Genomic DNA, 17770 nt, shown 5'->3' with positions numbered 1-17770 from the left:
TCCTCAGGGCCCTCGTTGGGACTTCCGGGGTGTGAGTAAGATGGCCTTGAATGTCCTGCCAGTCTCATTTCCCGGTGGGAGCTGCTGGGGTGGGTAGTAGCATTAGATCCCACCTCCCACTGCCCTGAAAGGGAAAGCCAGCCAGGGCGGTTGTAGCCCCAGGACAGACCCCTGGGTCATGAACTTGGTCCCTTTAACGGCTCCCACTCCCCTTCCGATGGCCAGATTTAGGCTGAGGACAGGAAAGCCGAGCTCCCATTGTTCCGGCGGAGAAACCCCCGCTCTGTAGTGCTCTTGTGTGTGCTGGGGAGGGGCGGGGCGGAAGAAGAGCGTTCATTGAGAAGGGGCTTGGGCCGCATGAATGGGGGCTTGCCGGCAGGCTGTGGGTGGGGCTCGGCCGCGTGCTGCTGGACAGAGCACACGGATGGGAGAGGTGGGCGCCCGCCATGGTGAGCCCAGCTGATGGGGCCGCTGGGCCAAGCGGACGATGCAAGAGGTCTTTGTGTGGGTCCGTGGGTGCCCCAGTCTGTGGGCAGAGGGCCCTGCCTGGGGGTCGTCGTGGAGCGGCTGTGATGTGGCCTCGGGTCTGCGTCTCAGGGAAGGAGGGCTGTTTGTTCTGGGCAGACTCCCCTGGCACCGGCCAGGTGCGGCTGGGGCACAGAGGGCGGGGTGGGTGCTGCAGCTCCTCTCGGGGACTCTGGAAGCCAGCACAGAGCTGTGCGTTCTAATGGGAAAAAGAACCATCCCGAGCTCCTGCCTTGTGCTCTGCAGGTGGTGGCACCCGGCACACAGGCTGGGCACCCCTCATCTGCAGGTGGTGGCACCCGGCACACAGGCTGGGCACCCCTCGTCTGCAGGTGGTGGCACCCGGCACATAGGCTGGGCACCCCTCGTCTGCAGGTGGTGGCACCCGGCACACAGGCTGGGCACCCCTCGTCTGAAGCACTCGGGCCCGACGTGTTTCAGATCGCCAGGTTTTGGGGTTTGAGAGTATGTGTGGAGAGCTCACCTATTGAGCTTCCCTAATCTAAATCCCACAGTGCTCCAGCCTCTGAAGGCTTTAGAGCATCAGGTGTGTCAGTGTCCAAAGTTTTGGCTTTTGCAGCACTGCACATTTTCAAATTAGAGGTGTTCGCCTGTACCCCAGAACCTCGGTTACGAAAATTAACTCCCAGGAAGCCAGCCAAGCAGCGGGAAATACGAGCAAGGCCTCGGAGGTTGTGGGGAGTGGGCGGGTTCCTGCCTCTCGGGTACTTGAGTGACAGGAAAACCCTCTGGTGCAAAGTCTTGAGGAGCCAGGCTACCTGGGGCTCTGTGACTTCTAGAAGATTCCATGCCTTATCTCCAGTAAAACGATCCTTCGGAGACCTCCCCTGAACTCAGCAGGCTGACATCTCTGGGGCTGCTTCCTGTAGGTTACTATTGCCCGGTGCCTCACAAGGCCGCCTTCGTTAATGATTGATAATCCGATCCCAGATGTCTCGCGTGGAGTCCGGGCCCCTGTGCTGGACCCTCTGCCCCGGGGATGGGTGAGGCACGGCTCAGGTCCCATCCTCAAGGGGGCTGACCTGCATGGCGGACACGTGATGCACAGGGCCCAGTGGTGTGGACATGTGCCATGCGGCTGAGACCGGACCCTGTCCATGTGTGGGGTGCGGTCGTGTTACAGGTGAGGCGCTTTATAAATAAATGAGTGCCCAGGTCACTTCCCAGGGACTGGTAGGTTAGCTCCCTGTCCCTGACCCCATGCTGAAGGCGAGTAGTGAGCGCCTGTGTTGGGAGCCATGATGTCCCCGTGGGTCCGAGGTGGGCTTTGGCCACAGCACTGTGCTGTTGTGCGGGAGGCGGCCAGGTGTGGTAGCCCCCTGGGCATGGGCCCGCCCCCTGCTGGCTCTCGGGCCTCTTAGAGGACTGCACATGGCACGGCTGCTGCTGCTGCTGCCGCTGGGGGGACCTGAAGGGGGTTCCGGGTGACCCCCACCCCATCCCCACCCCACGGCTTTAGGAGCTGCCCTCTGATGGAAGCTTTCATGGCTTCAAAAAGTGAGAGAAGTTGGGCTGAATAAAGTTTTAAAAAAACACTCCTTGGGCCGGCGCCGTGGCTCAACAGGCTAATCCTCTGCCTTGCGGCGCCGGCACACCTGGTTCTAGTCCCGGTTGGGGCGCCGGATTCTATCCCGGTTGCCCCTCTTCCAGGCCAGCTCTCTGCTGTGGCCCGGGAGTGCAGTGGAGGATGGCCCAAGTCTTTGGGCCCTGCACCTGCATGGGAGACCAGGAGGAAGCACCTGGCTCCTGGCTTCGGATTGGCGCAGCGCGCTGGCCGTAGCAGCCATTTTGGGGGTGAACCAACGAAAGGAAGACCTTTCTCTCTGTCTGTCTCTTTCTCACTGTTTAATTCTGCCTGTCAAAAAAACAAAAAAACAAAAACAAAAACAAAAAAACCACGCTTGTGGGACCTCTCAGCACTTTCCCGGGGCCTATGGGTGGCAAATGTCTCTGAGGCCGTGGCCTTCCCAAAGGGACTGGACTACAGGCCAGGCTGCAGCCCTGCTGGGAACTGGGTGACGAGGTGGGCCTGGAGCCTGCCCCATTCCCGCACATGACTGAGGGCCCTGCAGATGTGGGGTCCTGAATTCCAGTGTGGCTCCATCCCTCACATCACTTGGGGCCGCAGCATGATGGGGGAGTGGAAGAATTTCTGCAGGTGTGGCGCCCATGGGCAGCAGTGTGCACCGGTTCATGTTTGGTGCTGGACCGGCCTTGTCTGCCTGGCTCTGCCCAGCCTGGGCCTCTCCCCCGGGGAGGCCGTCCTGGCCGTTCCACATGGCAGTTACTCCACTCCGCACCTTGCTGTAGCCCCAGGCTGCCGTGGGCACGGCGTGGCCTCCGGTTGCTGGCATCTCGGGCCCTGCTCACAGATCCTTGGACCTGTGGGACATCTCCAGTGTCCCCTCTGCGCACGTGGCTTTCAGACGTGTGTTTGCTGTCTTGTGTGTGCTTCTGACACTGGACCCTCCGGGCCATTGCTCTGATGGGAGACACCGAGGCCTGTCTTGTTCAAGGGCAGGGGCGGGGCTCTCCCATGGGGCTCAGGCTCGGCTGCAGTGGGGCGTGCATCCGGGGCGGCCATTTCTGACCTGCCATGGATTCGCCTTGGGATTCTGAAAGTGTGGCAGAGCTGGGAGTTGGGTCTGCAGCTGGAGAAGGAAGTGGGGCAGTGGACTCCAGCCCTCTCTCTCTGTAGCACAAGAAAGCAAATGGTCATCCTGGGCGCTGGCCACACCCCTCCCCAGGATCTGAGAAGCCCCCGCTATCTGGTACCCTCTTCCCAGACCTGCGTGTGACCCCAAGGGTCTTGTCTGGGATCCTGCTTGGCTCCCTTGCCGGGGTGCCTGCTCCCCGGCCCGCCAGCCTGTGTGCACAGGGATGCCGCCCCCCACCCCGGGCCCTCTCTCCCTCTCTCCCTCTCTCCCTCTCTCCCTCTCTCCCTCCCTCCCTCCCTCCCTCCCTCTCTCCCTCCCTCCCTCCCTCTCTCCTTCCCTCTCTCCACTCCGGCTGGAGGCATTTTCGGTCTCTGGGCAGAATGAGTGCTGCTGCAGGGCCCGGTGCTCCCACCCCTGCTCGGGTGTTTTCTTACAGCTCTTGTCGCACCCGCACCTATTCTGTGCGCTCTTGTCCCCTGCTGTGACAGCCTCCTGTTCTGAAGCCCCAGTGGTCCCTGGGGGTCTCCAGCAGCTCCTAGCCCCTCCTCTCTGTTGTCTTCTCTGTCCCTGACCCCCCATCCCCTCACTCCGCGATATCTCCTATGCCGGGCGCTGCCCTGCGACTTAGGGACACGCCAGGGACCGAGTCCAGCAGGAGCCCTGCTCTCGTGGCGACTTTTGTTGGGATGGGGTGGACTCCAGCATGGCGGGCAGCAGGCAAACCGGCAAAATTACACAGTAGGAGCTAGAGGGGGCGGGATGGGGATGGGGCTGCCCCCAAGGCCTGGCAGACAGGAGGGGCTGCACAGTGAGGTTGAGGTCAGAGGTCGGAGGGAAGGGGCGCAGCAGGTGCTGGTGGCTCCCGGGTGCCAGGTTGGCCGTCAGCCGCGTTCCAGCCCCCGGGGATGACTGGATTTCCCTTCCAAGAGAGGGCGCCCGGCTGCCTTTGGAAAGTGGCCCGGGGGAGGCGAGAGATGGCAGGAGGGAGAGCGTTCATCTGTCTGTAGGACCACGGCGGGTGTGCGGCAGGTCAGACAGGGCGGGCTGTGAGGAACAAGCCCGGAGCGGTGGCGTGGGTCACAGCCCGGGCGCTCACCGTCCTCTCGCTGCTGCGGGTGTCGGAGCTGAGGGGAGACGCCAGCGCTGTCAGTGTCCCCACTGCCGCTGCACGCACGTCACATCCGCCGTTGTTCCCACTGCTGCTGGAGTGAAGAGCGGGGTGCAGGCAGCCAGCGCAGAGGCCCGGGAAAGTGGGCTCAGACGAGACCCCCAGTCAGACCCTGGGTGTCGGTGACTCCACAGGGGAGCTGGGGCTCGGAGGTCCCCGGGCCGCCTCACCACCCATCTGCCGCAGGCTCCCCCCATCCTCAGTCTAGACCGGGGGTGTAGGGTGGGAGCATGGCGTGGGCTTCGTGGGAGATCCTTGACCCACCACTCTGGAAACGTACAGAGGCCAGGACGCGGTCTGAGTGCTGGCCGGAGGCCCCGTGGGGCCGGCTGGGACGGTGAGCGAGTGTGGACGTGTTGGGAGGGCTCGTGGCGCTCGGCTCGCATCAGGGCGATTGTTGGCCCTGGGTTTCTCGGGAGGCATCAGAGTGTTCGTTCCTGAACCGCAGTGAGTGAGCGTTGAGGTCTGCATACGTTCGGGATCCCGCGTGCTCTGTGCATACGGGGGCTTCAAAGAGTTCACGGAGAAGTGAGATCAAAAGACAGGCTCATATTGGTGCAAAAAGTCAGACTCCGTGCCCGCCTGTTCGCTGTAAGCATTTTCCATGGATTCTTTGAAGACGCCTTTCCCACAAGGGTTTCAAACAAGCACGCCTGTGTGCTCAACTAAACCTGTCTTTTTGTTCTGTCTTCCCTACACCTTTGAAAGCACCCTCGTGTTTCAGAGTGGGCTCCCCACGTGCACGACAACAGGATCTTGTCAGCCCCCAGAGCCCTGGCTGGGTCCCTCTGTGTCGTCCACGGGGGCAGCACTTGCCTGTCACTGGGGCTGCCCGCTCGCCGCTGGCTCCTTTCTGCCCGCCCCAGGCTGTGACACCCCTCGGTCCCCCTGTTCCCCGTCGCTCCAGCCGGGGCACGTCCTGCGGTCTCTGGTGCACGTAGAGACTGGTGCACGTCCTGGTGCCCACACAGAGCCATTGCTGTGGGGTGTGGGTCTCCCAGAGTGGCTGTGCCAATTCACACCCCCTACCCCCAGGACAGCACGTGGGAGTCGGCGGGGGTGGTCTCGGTGTTAGGTCTTTTATGTCTTGGGAGCCTGAGGCCGGCCCCCACCTCTCAGGAATGTGTCTTGTTTGCAGGGATCTGTGTAGCAGAGCTGGGGGGGTGGGGAGCAACACGTTTGGGCGTCACCTGTCCCACCTCGCTCAGGCCAGCAGCTGAAATCTACAGCCGGTTCTCACCCCTGAAACTCCCTCCCACTCAGATGCTCACAAGCCGTGAACAATGCATTCATATTTGCACTTGGCTCAAAAAGGTTGTCAACAGTGAATATTTACAGGCTCACAAGAGCCCGACGGTGACGGCCCTGCCCACCACCAGGTCTCTGTGCCTTCTGATCTTCGCTCAGCCCTATGATTGCCATTTCCACACTTGGGTCTGTGTTTGATGGGAATATTCTAGATGAAGAGCAGACGGGAAGAGCCCCAGAGAGGGAGCTGATGTGCAGCTGACAGGCGTCATTCACGTCGGGCGCCGATGGCAGAGTGGAGACTGTGGCAGGGAGCAGCTTCCTCTGTGCCCTGGGCAGAGCTGACCCCGTCACCCCCACGTGGAACGTTCCATGGCGGCGACTGCCTTGGCTTGCCCAGCGGCTCAGCTTCAGCCCGGCTGCAGAAACGGGTGTGGTGCAGCGGCCGGTCCCCAGGCTTTTCTCGTCTGTTCCTCCCGTTGTCCCCACTCCTCAGTATCCCCCAACACGCCTCCCTTAGACCTAACACGTCAGCTTTGCGTGCCAGCTCCACCCCTGGCTGTGTGGCCGTGGGCAAGCGATTAGCCTGCTTTCCCCTGTGACCTGGAGATGGGCGGAGGGACCTGCTCCTCTGCCGTGCCCACGGTGGAGTTGACACCTGTTGGATGCTGGGCGTGGCACAAGGAACCCCTGATCAATATTAGCTCTGTTTTTATTTGTTTAGGAATTAAATTGCCTTCTTCTAGAACGTGACTCAGATTTTTCAAAGAGGTTTGCATAGGAAGAAGGAAAAATCGGCTGTGCGGTCTTTGGAGATGGACCCCCTCACCCGCATGCCCCGATCTCATCCACGTGGGCAGCACCCAGGGCACGCCCAAGCCCTCTCCCCCAGGCGTTGATCTGCACTGGGAGATGCAGGGAGGACTCCTGTGGGTGTGTCCCCTGCTGTGGGGTCCCTGGCTAGGGCTGGACATGGCCCATGTTTGTGCTAAGCTGTGCCGTTGGCAGAAGGGCCAGGGCTGGCTACCCAGAGGCTGGCGTCACCCCGCATGTGGGAAACAGACAAGAGAAGAGCTGACAGAGGCCCACCCTCCCAGGCACAGGAAGTGGGGAGGAACGGAGGGGTGCAGACGTGTCCTGAGGCTGGTCTCGCTTTGTCCAGCAGGTCAGGATCTTCCACTGGGGCTGCACAGTGCCCACAGCAGGTCTGTGTGTGACAAAGCGGCTGCTGTTTGGGGAGGTGTGTGAAGGCCTAGCCACTGCCCGTGAGCCCGGCTGCCACAGTGGCTCCCACAGGCTGGGTCTCCTGGTGCTGACAGTGGGGGGACTGCAGGATCTCCTGGTTCTAATGAGAACCAGGCCAGGTGGTTGCCAGGCTGAGCCACCCAGAGGCTGTGGGCACCTGGAGAGCTCAGCGCAGGTGTTGTTGTGTGGGGCTACAAATTGATGGGCCAGAAACCCCTGGCAACCACCAACACTGCATTAAATTCACACGGCCCCTGTAGCCAGCACCAACAGAAGTCCCTGTATGTTTTTAAATGTTCATTTAAAGATGTATCTACAATGTGTTTTATGTTGGCAGTATGTCGCTACAAGGCTAACCAGTTCATGGAAGTTGTGCATCTGTTTTAACTCCATTTTTCTCCCAGGCTTTCTGAAACTTCCTCATAGGTTTTGGAAGCCACGTAAAAAGGTGTCCAGGAAAATGCCCTCCCTGTTTCTGCTCTTCAAGCTGATACTGGTTTTCCTTAGATTTCTGGAGTTTTACTTCCCAGCCTCGTTTTCATTCTTGCTAGCTCTCCTCCCCGACCCTTTTTGGACAGCCGTTCCCTCGTCAGCACACCTGTGACAGCTGTGTGCAGTAGACGCGCTGTGCATCTGTTTGTGTGCCAGGCCCTCGGCACCTGGGGCTTGCTCACCCGCTCCAAGGGAACCAGGCCTGTCCCTCCCACGGGGTGGGGGTGGGGGGCCGGTAGCATCCACCCCGAGAAAGTACTCTGAGTTTCCTTCTGTAATCAAATCTGCGCGTGCAGATCCCACCATCTCCCTTTTATCGTGAGTTTGCTTTGTGCAGTTTCAGGTTCTCTAGGTTAACCTCAGTGCAAAAATATGAAACGGAAAATTCCAGGAACAGTTCACGAGGCTTCGATGGCGTGCTGCTCTGAGGAGCTCTGGGCACCTGAGTCATCTCTCCTCCCAGCGTGTCCTTGCTGTTGGTGCTACCCTCCCGTCAGTCACTCAGCTACCAGGTCGACCGTCCGGGTGTCATCGTGCTAGTGTTCACTGACCCTCGTTTTACTTGATAGTGGCCCACGGTGCGAGCCTAGGGATGCTGACGACTATGATGTGCCGGAGAGTGCTTCTGTGTGTGACAAGGTGGAAGTTTGTCATGGGCATGTTCCTGTGGGGCTGTGTTCTGTCCCCAGTTACTGCATCCAATTGTGGTCTTGGAACGTCTGGGGAAGCCACTAAGTATGTGTGTCCCCTCCCCCTTTCGTCTACAAAAGGGAGCAAATTACGCACGCAGCCCCCCCTGCAGAAGGGAACTTGGATACCCCTGGCTGTGGCAGCAGTGGCAGACGGCTTTGCTCACCTGTCGCATGGCAGACGGGGGCCTGTTCTCAGGGCTGGGACCCGTCTCACTCTGGGGCCTGCTTCTGGGTTGTCCCTCTGGATTTCAGCCTGGCCGCTCCGCCTCTCTCTTGGGTGACTTAGGCTAATGGCTGCCACCCTCAGGGTTATCGTACAGGTGAACTCTGGAGCATCCCCGAAAGCAGTGTCCCGGTCCCTGGCGTGGGCGGGCAGTACCAGCTGACGTATCCCCGAGAGCAGCAGCGTGGCCAATTCCAGGCCAGGCAGAAGGGGCCACGTGGAGGGACTGTGAAGCTGACTTGGGCTGGATTCTTAGCATCCTGTCGGGCTCCCTCCCATTAACGCGACCAAGGGGAGCATCTCGTTAGGAAATTCTAAAGTCCAGGCACCGTGCTTGCCTGCAGATGTGCCCACGATGTTTGCTCATCTCTCGGCTGGGCCCTTGGCAGGTCTGTGTCCTTCTCCGAGGGTCGGCATCACGCAGGCTTCTGTCCCCAGCGGGTCCCTGTCTTGTCCCCCTGAGAACCCCAGAGGCCACGTCGCCGTCCCTGCATCGCCCGGCCGCGTGCTCCGAGTCGCTGGCTTACGTAAGGGGCGACCTTCCAGCTGACTTGGAAATCCACGGCCGTGCCGGGAGCCTCTGCACAGCAGATGTTCCCAGAGGAATGCGCGCTTGCATTGGGAGGTCAGAAGCCACCAAACCACAAGAAAGTCCCTTCCCAGACATGCCGTCCACCCGGCCTGCATTCCACAGCCACATCTGACCCGCAGCTCGGTGAAGAGGGCTGAGAGACACGCCACCCCCTGGCAGCCGCCGGTCTCGCAGCCACCCCCGCCCCCACCCCCAGCCCCGCGTCTCCTCCTGAGTCCTCGCCGTTCCCCTGCGGCAGGAAGTGAGCATCCCGCGGAGGGAGCTCGGTGCTGGGTGAAGCGGAGATCCGGAGCAGCGTCAAAGGCCCTTCTCTTTCTGTCCTGGGGCGTGGGCATGGGGCGTGGGTGCTGAGGCTCAGTCCCCCGCCTCCGTGGCTGTGGTGTGTCGGGCATGCTGGGACTTAGCCGACCTCAGGACGATGTAGCGAGTGGGGGTGCTGTTCGATGGGCGTCGTGTGCGGGATCGTAGGTTGCAGTGTGTCTTTGCTCAGGCTGGGCCACAGCCCAGGAAAAGCTAGGGCTTTGGGATATTTAAATTAGTTTATGTGGACACATACATCCCAGTATCAGGGCTCCCTATCACCTGTTTTTCTAGAAAGGTAGAATGGGAAAATGACTCCGTTACCTGAGGCTGGAGTCCAACGGGTGGCCACTGAGTCTGTAATCTAGATTTTCCCTGCACTCCCCACTGTCTCCTCCGTCACGGAGCCCATTCTGGACAAATGGCAAAGCTTCGCTCTCCCAAAAAAGTACACATCTCACACAGGGACACACATGCATACACATCACACATGGACACACACATCCACACACATGTCATGGACACACGGGCACACACATATCTCACACATGGACACACACATCACACATGAATACGCACATCTCACATGGACATACACCACACGTGAACACATGCACACATGTCACGGACACGTGGACATACATCTCACACATGGACATGGACACATCACACATGGACACATGCACACACATCACATGGACACATAGACATCCATCCACACATGTCATATATGGACACACGGACACCACACACGGGCACACATATCTCATACATAGACACATCACACATGGACGCACATGTCGCACATGGATGCCCAGACATGTACACATCTCACACATGGACAGACATGCCTCACAGGGACGCGGACACATGCACACATCACACATGGATACACACACGTCTCACACGTGGACACACATCCACCCCCCGTGGACACACGGACACACACACTGAACCCTCTTTGGCGAGCTGGATTTGGACTTGGGTGTCGCTGCCTGCGTGTGCACCCTCGGAAGAGTCCCGCTCTCTATTCAGCTCTACCACGGATTTTCTTGCAGCTTCTACGCTTCGAGAGTGAAAAGAGGGGCTTTGTTCTGAGGATGGCGAAACCATGCACTTGGCTCTTCCCCGCTGCATTTTTGACACCTCTTTAATTTGTTACGGACCGGGATCTGGTCACGTAGTGGCTGTGTGTCTGGGGCCTGCTTTGCCCATCCAGCACGCCCTCCTCCTCCTCCAGGTGAAGTCAGACGAACGCAGGTCGCGTTTCAAGGAGCCCTGGTCCTCGGGCGTGACGCCCCCGCTGTCAGGTGTGGGGTAGCTCCGGTCTTGTCCCTTTAAACTGCCTCGAAACCCCATCTCTGGGAGACCAGGTCGTGGAAGCGGGGCCCTCCCCAGCCAGGTTAGGGTGTCGCTGGGACCCCGGCTTGGTTGGAAGGCAGGATCTTCTGTTGCATTTGGGACTGGAGGCCCAGGCGTGTGCACACCAACAAATGGGTTCCATCTGACGCCTGTTAGTTCCACTAGCCCGGGAAAGCGGAGAGGACACTCCCGGGTTGTGAATTTCCAAAACTCTGGATGGAGTGGAGATTCTGTTGCATAAGCGGGCGGCGCAGAGCACGCCCGTGAGATGTTCTGCAGCCGGTTCTTATAGATTTCTGGACGTACATGGCGTCTTACGAATTCCGAGCTTTATTGGACGCCTAGAAAAGAATTGACCCGAAATTGATTAAAGCGCCCTTTCCACTCCAAGCAGATGGATCCAGTTGTGGTCTGCCTTTGCCCTTGGGAGGGGCGGCCAGCTGGTGCTCCACGGCTGTGCCTAGCCTGTAGATATTGTGCTTGGCCCACCCACACTGCGTTTTTAAAAAATATCTGGATTAGATGCCAGCATTTAAAAACCAGGGGATTGCACCGTAAAAATATGGATTTCCGGCTTTCCCTAGAAACTCCAAGGGTCTGGCTACCTTGGGCCCCGTGTTTTGCATGTCAGCTGCCTGGAGTCAGAGCAGGGCTGGCCAGGAGGACAGACGGGGCTTGCGGCACATGCCTGTCCTCCTTGCTAGGTTGTGATGGTGAGCAGAGGGGCCCCGTCACCTGCCACCATGTTGCTTCTGTCGTCCCTCTTGGACTTGGCCAGCACGCTCAGTCGGGCTTGCTGTCTGCACCTGGTAGGCATTGGTGAGCTTTGTCACGGAGGTGCCAGTCCACGCCTGCCCCAACTCAAGCCCTGCGCTGACCATGACTGAAAGTGTCCACTCCCTGTTTGTCTCCCTTCCTTCTCCTTGTGGCTAGGGAAGGTTTCTAAGTACGGGTAAGGTATAAAAATTCTATTAAGAAATATTTTGAGGGGGCCGATGCTATAGTGCAGTGAGTTGAGCCACCATCCACAGGGCTGGCATCTCATGGGCGCTGGTTCGAGTCCCTGCTGCTCCACTTCCGATCCAGCTCCCTGCTAATGTGCCTGGTAAAGCAATGGCACAAGGCTCAAGCCTTGGGCTCCTGCACCCACATGGGAGACCTGGATGAAGTCCTAGGCTCCTGGCTTCGGTCTGGCCCAGCCCTGGCTGTTGCGGCCATTTGGGAAGTGAACCAGTGGATAGAAGATCTCTGTGTGTGTATGTGTCTGTCTGTCTGTCTCTCCCTCTCTCTCTGTAACTCTTTTACATAAATAAATAAATCTTTTTTTTAAAGAGAAGTATTTTGAATGCCTGTATATGTATTTTAAATACAGAGCAGTCAGCTTCAACTTTTACCGACTCACGGCCAACCTGGTTTCTTCTACAGCTCCATCCTCTGTCTCCATTACACAGTAACATTTCAAAGCAAATCCTGAACATGGTATCATCTCGTGTGTGTATCTCTAAAGGGACTCTGAAAATGTGACACCAGTAGCACCTGTGGAAATTACTAACATTTCCTTTTTTAAAACAAATAAAGATCCATTTATTTATTTACTTGAAAGTCAGAGTTAAAGAGAGATCTTCTATCCGCTGGTTCACTCCCCAGATGGCTGCAGTGGCTGGGGCTGGGCCAGGCCAAAGCTCCGGAACTTATTCTGAGAGTCCCACGTGGGTGGCAGGGACCCAAACACTGGGGCCATCTCACTGCTTTGCTCAGGGCAGTAACAGGGAGCTGGACTGGGACTTGAACTGGCGCCCGTATGGGATTCCAGCATTGCACGTGCCAGCTTTAGCTGCTATGCCACGACACCACCCCTGTAATATTTTTTAAAATCCTAAGATATTTAATGTTTAAACTTCCAATGGTTTCATAAGTATCTCGGGCATTTTTCATTTGTTTTTATTATTTTAGGGTTGGTTTGCATCAAGATGCCTTGTAGGTAGGTGCCTTGGTCTTGAAGTCTGTTGCAACCTAGATCATCTTTGATTAAATACGAAAACATTTGGGGGGGGGGTTGATTCGTATTATTTGGAGGAGTATTTTGCAGTCAAGCGGTTGAGAAAAAGAGATTGTACATGGCCTGACTTTCCGGGCATGGCCCCGAGGTGAGGCCTAGCGAGTCCCTCTGTCCTCCGCCGTCGCTCAGGGAGTCTCTGTTCAGGCTCGGTCGTTCCCGGCACGGTCGCGTCACAGGTGGCGCCGCCCCTCTGCGATGCCCGCCGCGGTGTCCGCCGTGCCTGTCGCCCGCGAGTCTGTGGTGCACCAGCTGCGAACGTGATGCTGCGCTCTGACCCCGCCGTCCCTTCCTCTTCTGGTGCCTGGAAAAGTTCTATAAAGGGAAACTTTCCTGGAGTCACAATGGCAGAATTCATATAGGAAGCACATCATGAATGCTTGATTCTTTGGCTTTATTTGCCAGCTTTAAAAGTAATAATAAGTTAGTTCATGAGCATCCTCCGGTGGGGATCAGTTGGGGTTGCTTGTGTTTTGTTTGTTGTGGGTTTTTTTTTGTTTTTTGTTGCTATTATGAGCTCATAGATGGAAGTATAATTGAGGTTTTCAGATTGTAATGGGCTTTTATGGGTAGTTCCTTTGTCTTTGTCATTTGGCGGATCTAAATAATATGGCTTCCTCTCCTCCCTCCCTCTGTCGTAGCAGCCTGCTCAGATGAGCAGGCAGGGAAGGGTCTCCCCAGAGCGTGCCAAGGGGAAGATGGCGCAGGGGCTCCTGGGAGGGCCTGAGCTGGTCCCCACTGCGTCGTGTGGCCTTGAAGTGGGCTGTCGGAGCAAATGGAGCTTGCCAGGCAGGAGAAGGTCCTCTCGAAGGCCACTGTGACCAGCACCCAAGGGGACAATGGCTTCACCAGACAGAGGACTTCCTTCTCGTGTGACAACACAGGCAGCGGCACCGGCAGTCCGCGGCGGGCGTGCTGGCCTCGGGCTGCCAGGAGCCAGGCTGTGCCTTACTCCCCGCCCCCGCCCCGGTCTAAGAGGGGTGCTCCTGTCTGCACTGGGGTGGCTCCTGGACGAGGAGAGAAGGCAGCAGAGAGGAGCAAGGGCATCCTTGCGCTGGCGAGTGGCTCCCACAGCAGGCTGGGTATTCTGTGTTCTTTAGTGTCCAGGCTACAGGGGCACACGTGGCACGGTCCCTGCCTTCACAGAGCCCACCCCCTGCTGCGGAAATGAACAGCTTGCCAAATAGGCATTAGGATACTTAGAACACAAATGATGCTGTCGGCATGGTGACAAGTTTTTTTTTAAAAAATCCATTTATTATTTGAAAGGCAGAGGCAGAGAGAGAGGTCCTCCATCTGCTAGTTCACTCCCCAAATGGCCACAATGGCCAGAGCTGGGCTGATTCTAAGCCAGGAGCCAGGAGCTTCTTCCGGGTCTCCCACGTGGGTGCAGGGGCTCAAGGACTTGGGCCATCTTCTGCTGCTTTCCCGGGCCACAGCAGAGAGCTGGATCGGAAGTGGAGCGGCCGGGACTCTTAACAGGCGCCCATATGGGATGCCGGCACTGCAGGCGGCGGCTTTACCTGCTACTCCACAGCGCCAGCCCTGGTAATAAGTAGTATAAAAACCATTTAAAACAAGGAAGAGGCCTCACAAATCCAGTCACTGCTGATCCTCTCCAAAGCCAAGGAGCCCTCGTCTTCCGGGTGCACCGGGGAATCTCGGCACGTCTTCTCACCGCCCGTGTGCCTGAACAAAGCCCATCAGCCTCGGCGCTGTCATTGTCCCCTGTGGGCGCCGTCTGTGTGTGGCGGGCCTCTGCCCACCGACACCACCAGCATCGCCTCCAGCTGTGATACCCAGATGTCCCAGACACTTCCCAACATGCCCCGGGGGGATGAACTGCCCCTGGTTGGGAACCAGCATCTGGTGGACTCAGTGCCCAGTGCTGGTGGAAGCCCCAGCTGTGTGATGTAGAGCAGGGACCCAGCCACGTGCGTGGGGGGATGGGTGTTCATTCTGGAGAAAGGCTTGCTTTGGTTAGCCGGCGATTTCGCACGACATCCTGTGCACCGCCCCGGGGGGAGGTTCCAGGCTCAGAAGACGCCAGTGAGTGGGTGTTGTCAGAGGAAGCTTTTTCCCGGTCTTGCCGGTGGCCCCGAGTGAGGCGGGTGTGAAAGAGGCCGTCGGGTGCCCCGGGAGTAATGAGGAGGCTGTTGCAGGCCTGTGGGCTGCAGGCACCGTTAGCGCCCGGCCAGCGGGGCTGGACATCTCGGGCACCTACTCGGGAGCTGTCACACCTGTGTTGCTTAGCAACTGGCGCTTGTTCATTCATTTGCTCATTCATTCATTCATGGAACAGATTTGCACTGAGCACCTGCTGTGTGCTGGGCTTTGTGCCGGGCGCTGGGAGGTCTTGGGGCCCTCCCCCAGACAAACCTGCTGTGGAGGGGGAGCTGGGCACCCGGATCAAGCACTCAGTGAGAGGTTCAGGTGGGTGCACGGGTGATCTGGACGGCTGTGGTCAGGGACAGCCTTGCAGGGAAGCCACTTTCGATCTGAGACCTGAATGGGGAGGGGAGAGGGAGGGGTTCCAGGCAGAGGACTGGCAGGTGCAAAGGGCCGGGGTTGGGAGAAACGTGGTTTGTGTGCAGCTAAGAGTCACGGCGGGTGGGGCGGGTGGAAGGGAGGCTCTGGGGGCGGGGCAAGCCGGAGCACAGAGAGCTCCCTGAGCCTGCATTGTATTCTGGGGGGCCGGGGAAGTGCTGGCAGGAGGTGGCAGGTGGTAGTTCGGGCTGTGTGTCTGCCGGCTGGGCAGGGACAGGATGCCCGTGGTGCCTCCCGCTTAAGGAGCACCTCAGAAGAGCGAGGACCCGTCAGCATCCCCGTGCACCCCTGTGAGGGCGGCACGTGGGTGGGGGTGGGGTGTTGGAGGCCACTGAGCAGAGTGGGTCAAGGCCAGAGTGTGTGAGGAATGACCTTGAGCCGATCTGCAAAGGGCAGGGGTCAATGTCTCAGACCAGGCCCCGTCCCCTCCCCCACGGGACGAGACGCCAGACGCTTGGCGCTCGCTGCAGGCACCCCTCTCTCCGCCCGCCTCCTAGACCCTCTCTCAGGCTCGGTCTGCGTTGGGTGTTGGGAGAGCCCTGCCCCCTTCCCAGGCCCCCTCTCAGTGCGCTGCCTGTGGAACCAGGGGCCGGGGCCGCAGGTGAGCCGTGTCCCGTCTGCGGCCCCAGCTTCCCCGTCTCTAAAATGGAGATGGCAGCAGTGCCTGGAGTTTCTGGGGAGCGATGCCCAGAAAGCGCATCTCCCGGCGCTGGCCACACAGCGCTCCGGGGGCAACCCTGCCTCCTCTTCTTCCTCTTTGTCGTCTTCCATCGTGAAGAGATCGTGGTCTCTGTCCCTTCCGACCACTGCCTGGTTCCCAGGCGACAGGGACCAGAAGTGATGGGCCCTTTGTTCCTGGCAGGGGGAGGAGCCAGGGGCTGCGCCCTCCCAGCCTCAGTGGGCAGCCTCCCCTCCCCTTGGCACCCTTGGGAGCCAAGTCCCTTGGCTGTCTCTCTGATTTTCCAAACTCCTGCTCCCTTCTCTGGCTCTAGACCTTGCCATCCGAGCAGCATCTTCTGTGCTGGGTGTGGGCCGGGTGCAGACCAGCGCTAACTGTTCCTCCTGGGAGATGGGCAACGTTGGCAAGAGAGAAAGGCGGGGAGGCTGGCGCGGTGCGGTGTGGAGCTCTGAGCCGGGGTGGCGTGCGTGCCCTCAGACGGCGCTGGGGGCCTGGGCGTGGGGGGAGCCTCTTTGGAGGGCAGCTTGGGAAAACCCCACGGTGAAATCACGGCACACGCCCCTTGCCCCCGAGTCCCCGCCTCTCAGGCTCTGTCCCTCCGCCTTGATTCGGCACACGCGTGGGGTCGGGCTGGCTGGTTTACGCCACACTGTGACTTCCGGAGCTCTTGCTCCCCCTGGTCACTGGACACAGTGGAAGGCCATTTGCTTAAACCAGAACGAGCCCCGTCTGTCTACAGGGACCCTGGCTGGGTCCATCCCGACAGCCTGCTCAGCCTGGGGTGTGGACGGCAGTCTAACAGGTGGCGGGAGACTAGAACGACCGAGTGCCTGCTCGGGATGCAGCCGCTTGAGGGACGGCGAGTGGCCGGGCCCGCACCGAAGGAAGGCTCCTGCGGTGGTTTTAGGCCCTGGCTTTCCTTCTTCCATGCAGTGCGCGTGCGTCACTCAGGAGGAACCGAGACAAACGCGAAGAGCAGGTGTCTGGTCCTGAGGGGACCCTGAGGCTGGTATCCGGTGCCAGGGTTAGAAGCAGAAGCCGGCTGGTTCTGCCGAGGGGTGTGTCACACCCGGGGCACTCTTCTAAGACTGCAGCCCCTGAGGGAAGCACCGTTAGGATCCCTGTGCACAGTGTGTAGCCCAGAGAGGTTAGGTAACTCGCTCAAGGTCACACAGCTGATTGATGAATTGACAGATGGAATTTTTAGAAAGTCACCCTGTGTGTCTGGAATTCAGGAGTGCCACTAAACTCGACAGCATCTGTGAGCTGGGCCCAGTAGCCTGTAAGCGGGGGCCGCAGCCTGGGTCCTGGCCTGGTGTTGAGCATTCTCTCCGCTCGGAGGGATGCCTGGAAGCCTGCAGGGTTAGAAGCTCCGGGCTAAGCTCTCGGAATGTGCAGTGGACTCGCCCGGGCGGATGCTCGGGGCCTCTGTAGCCCTCGGAAACGCGCTGGCCGCCGGGGCCACTAGCACAAGGGTTTCTCGTCTACAGCCAGCAGTGCTCCTAGCACTGGGCCATCCCGAGGTTGTTGTGACAGCAAAACTGAATGCCATGGAGAGGATTGTGAAACCAGGAGAGGCTGCCTGGAGGGCGGGGCAGCCTCAGCTCGCAGCCCAGCGGCTGCTCCACGTGCTCCTCCCCCCGGGCCCCCTTGCTCTGTTGTGCTTGGCTCGGCGCACCTTGGACACTCGTGCTCCCTCTGCAGGGGGACCCGCGGGATTGCCACCCCTTCCCATGCCAAGAGGCCAGCCCGGCTGGCACACGCACCCTGTTCTGATTGCTGCGGTCCACCTCCCCGCTCCTCCTACAGATAGCATCCCCTGGGCCCGGCTGGCTGGGAGCACGCGGGGCCTGGGGCTGCCCAGGATCGGGCACAGGGGCGGCCAGGGCTTCCCTGGGTAGACAGCTGCGGTGTTTGCGCCCCTGCGCGGCTGGGCCTCCCTCCTGCTGTGGCTGCCGGCAGT

The 17770-nt window shown here is 59.3% G+C and overlaps 1 protein-coding gene across 1 annotated transcript in view; it reads left to right on the top strand.

Moving 5' to 3' along the window:
- NFATC2 (nuclear factor of activated T cells 2) overlaps positions 1–17770 on the top strand; it is a 119479-nt gene that overhangs the window by 83945 nt on the left and 17764 nt on the right. The gene's annotated exons all lie outside the window — the stretch shown is intronic.

This window comes from Lepus europaeus, chromosome 10, assembly GCF_033115175.1.
Source record: "Lepus europaeus isolate LE1 chromosome 10, mLepTim1.pri, whole genome shotgun sequence".
NCBI classification, from domain to species: domain Eukaryota; kingdom Metazoa; phylum Chordata; class Mammalia; order Lagomorpha; family Leporidae; genus Lepus; species Lepus europaeus.
The sequence above is the reverse complement of the archived record's forward strand: the minus strand, read 5'-3'. Positions and strand labels throughout refer to the sequence as shown.